This window comes from Heterodontus francisci, unplaced genomic scaffold (assembly GCF_036365525.1).
Source record: "Heterodontus francisci isolate sHetFra1 unplaced genomic scaffold, sHetFra1.hap1 HAP1_SCAFFOLD_83, whole genome shotgun sequence".
NCBI classification, from domain to species: Eukaryota; Metazoa; Chordata; class Chondrichthyes; order Heterodontiformes; family Heterodontidae; genus Heterodontus; species Heterodontus francisci.
The window spans coordinates 7,448,077-7,452,242 of record NW_027141917.1 but is presented as its reverse complement, the minus strand read 5'-3'; positions in this window follow the sequence as shown (position 1 = coordinate 7,452,242).

The following is a 4,166-nucleotide window of genomic DNA, read 5'->3' as shown; positions in this document are numbered from 1 at the left end:
GAGTTGACCGTCCCCTGTCTCTGTATCACAGACTCAGTGGATGAGAAGATCGCCCCCTTTCTCTGTATCACAGACTCAGTGGATGAGTAAACTGCCCCTTGTCTCTGTATCTCAGACTCAGGGGATGAGTAGACTGCCTCCTTTCTCTGTATCACAGACTCAGGGAATGAGTAGACCGCCCCCTGTCTCTTTATCACAGACTCAGTGGATGAGTAGACCGCCCCCAGTCTCTGTATCACAGACTCAGTGGATGAGAAGACGGGCCCCTGTCTCTGTATCACAGACTCAGGGGATGAGTAGACCGCCCCCTGTCTCTGTATCACATACTCAGGGGATGAGTAGAGGGCCCCTGTCTCTTATCTCAGAGTCAGTGGATGAGAAGACCACTCCCTGTCTCTGTATCACAAATTTAGGGGATGAGTAGACCGCTCCCTGTCTCTATATCACAAATTTAGGGAATGAGTAGACCGACCCCTCTCTCTGTATCACAGACTCAGTGGATGAGTAGACCGCCCCCTGTCTCTGCATCAGACTCAGTGGATGAGTAGACGGGCCCCTGTCTCTGTATCAAAGACTCAGGGGATGAATAGACCGCCCCCTGTCTCTGTATCATAGACTCAGGGGATGAGTAGACCGCCTCCTGTCTCTGTATCACAGACTCAAGGGATGTGTAGACCGCCCCCTGTCTCTGTATCACAGATCAGTGAATGAGTTGACCGCCCCCTGTCTCTGTGTCACAGACTCAGGGGATTAGTGGACTGCCCCCTTTCTCTGAATCACAGACTCAGGGAATGAGTAGACCGCCCCCTGTCTCTGTATCACAGACTCAGGGAATGAGTAGACCGCCCCCTTCCTCTGTATCACAGACCCAGGGGATGAGTAAACTGCCCCTTGTCTCTGTATATCAGACTCAGGGGATGAGTGGACTGTCCCCTGTCTCTGTGTCACAAACTCAGGGGATGAGTAGACCGCCCCCTGTCTTTGTATCACCAACTCAGGGGATGAAGGAACCGCCCCCTGTCTCTGTATCACAAATTTAGGGAATGAGTAGACCGTTCCCTGTCTCTGTATCAAAAATTTAGGGAATGAGTAGACAGCTCCCTGTCTCTGTATCACAAATGTAGGGGATGAGTAGACCGCCCCCTGTCTCTGAATCACAAATTTAGGGAATGAGTAGACCGCCCCCTGTCTCTGTATCACAAATTTAGGGAATGAGTAGACCGCCCCCTGTCTCTGCATCACAAATTTAGGGGATGAGTAGACAGCCCCCTGTCTCTGCATCACAAATTTAGGAGATGAGTAGACCACCCTCTGTCTCTGCATCACAAATTTAGGAGATGAGTAGACCGCTCCCTGTCTCTGTATCACAAATTTAGGGAATGAGTAGACCGCCCCCTGTCTCTATATCAAAGACTCAGTGGATGAGAAGACGGTCCCCTGTCTCTGTATCAAAGACTCAGGGAATGCGTAGACCGCCCCCTGTCTCTGTATCACAGACTCAAGGGATGAGCAGATCGCCACCTGTCTCTGTATCACAGATCAGTGAATGAGTTGACCGCCCCCTGTCTCTGTATCACAGACTCAGTGGATGAGAAGACCGCCCCCTGTCTCTGTATCACACATCAGTGAATGAGTTGACCGCCCCCTGTCTCTGTATCACAGACTCAGTGGATGAGTAGACCGCCCCCTGTCTCTGTATCACAGATCAGTGAATGAGTTGACCGCCCCCTGTCTCTGTATCACAGACACAGTGGATGAGTAGACCGTCCCCTGACTCTGTATCACAGACTCAGGGGATGAGTCGTCAGCCCCCTGTTTCTGCATCACATACTCAGGGGATGAGTAGACCGCCCCCTGTCTCTGTATCTCAGAGACAGTGGATGAGAAGACCGCCCCCTGTCTCTTTATCTCAGAGTCAGTGGATGAGTAGACCGCCCCCTGTCTCTGTATCTCAGAGTCAGTGGATGAGAAGATCGCCCCCTGTCTCTTTATCTCAGAGTCAGTGGATGAGAAGACCGCCCCCTGTCTCTGTATCTCAGAGTCAGTGGATGAGAAGACCGCCCCCTGTCTCTTTATCACAGACTCAGTGGATGAGTAGACCGCCCCCTGTCTCTGTATCTCAGAGTCAGAGGATGAGAAGTCCGCCCCCTGTCTCTTTATCTCAGAGTCAGTGGATGAGTAGACCGCCCCCTGTCTCTGTATCTCAGAGTCAGAGGATGAGAAGACCGCCCCCTGTCTCTTTATCTCAGACTCAGTGAATGAGTAGACCGCCCCCTGTTTCTGCATCACAGACTCAGTGAATGAGTAGTCCGCCCCCTGTCTCTGTATCTCAGAGTCAGTGGATGAGAAGACCGCCCCCTGTCTCTTTATCACAGACTCAGTGGATGAGTAGACCGCCCCCTGTCTCTGTATCACAGACTCAGTGGATGAGTAGACCGCCCCCTGTTTCTGCATCACATACTCAGGGGATGAGTAGACCGCCCCCTGTCTCTGGATCACAGCTTCAGTGGATGAGAAGACCTCCCCCTGTCTCTTTATCTCAGAGTCAGTGGATGAGAAGACCGCCCCCTGTCTCTTTATCTCAGAGTCAGTGGATGAGAAGACCACCCCCTGTCTCTGTATCTCAGAGTCAGTGGATGAGAAGACCGCCCCCTGTCTCTTTATCTCAGAGTCAGTGGATGAGTAGACCGCCCCCTGTTTCTGCATCACATACTCTGGGGATGAGTAGACCGCCCCCTGTATCTGTATCACAGACTCAGTGAATGAGTAGACCGCCCCCTGTCTCTGTCTCACAGACTCAGTGGATGAATAGACCGTCCCCTGTTTCTGTATCACAGACTCAGGGGAAGAGTAGACCGCCCCCTGTCTCTGTATCTCAGAGTCAGTGGATGAGAAGACCGCCCCCTGTCTCTTTATCTCAGAGTCAGTGGATGAGTAGACCGCCCCCTGTCTCTGTATCTCAGAGTCAGTGGATGAGAAGACCGCCACCTGTCTCTTTATCTCAGAGTCAGTGGATGAGTAGACCGCCCCCTGTCTCTGTATCTCAGAGTCAGTGGATGAGAAGACCGCCCCCTGTCTCTTTATCTCAGAGTCAGTGGATCAGTAGTCCGCCCCCTGTCTCTTTATCTCAGAGTCAGTGGATGAGTAGACCGCCCCCTGTCTCTTTATCTCAGAGTCAGTGGATCAGTAGACCGCCCCCTGTCTCTGTATCTCAGAGTCAGTGGATGAGTAGACCGCCCCCTGTCTCTTTATCACAGACTCAGTGGATGAGTAGACCGCCCCCTGTCTCTTTATCTCAGAGTCAGTGGATGAGTAGACCGCCCCCTGTCTCTGTATCTCAGAGTCAGTGGATGAGAAGAACGCCCCCTGTCTCCTTATCTCAGAGTCAGTGGATGAGTAGACCGCCCCCTGTCTCTTTATCTCAGAGTCAGTGGATGAGTAGACCGCCCCCTGTCTCTGTATCTCAGAGTCAGTGGATGAGAAGACCACCCCCTGTCTCTGCATCACAGACTCAGGGGATGAGTAGACCGCCCCCTGTCTCTGCATCACAGACTCAGGGGATGAGTAGAAACCCCCCTGTCTCTGTATCACTGACTCAGGGGATGAGTAGACCGTCTCCTGTTTCTGTATCACAGACTCAGTGAATGAGTAGACCGCACCCTGTCTCTGTATCACAGCTTCAGTGGATGAGTAGACCACCCCCTGTCTCTGTATCACAAATTTAGGGGATGAGTAGACCGCCCCCTGTCTCTGTATCACAAATTTAGGGAATGAGTAGACCGCTCCCTGTCTCTGTGTCACAAATTTAGGGGATGAGTAGACCGCCCCCTGTCTCTGCATCACAGACTCAGTGGATGAGTAGACGGGCCCCTGTCTCTGTATCAAAGACTCAGGGGATGAGTAAACCGCCTCCTGTCTCTGTATCACAGATCAGTGAATGAGTTGACCGCCCCCTGTCTCTGTATCACAGACTCAGTGGATGAGAAGATCGCCCCCTGTCTCTGTATCACAGACTCAGTGGATGAGTAGACCGGCCCCTGTCTCTATATCAAAGACTCAGGGGATGAGTAAACTGCCCCTTGTCTCTGTATCACAGACTCAGGGAATGAGTAGACCTCCCCCTGTCTCTTTATCACAGACTCAGTGGATGAGTAGACCGGCCCCTG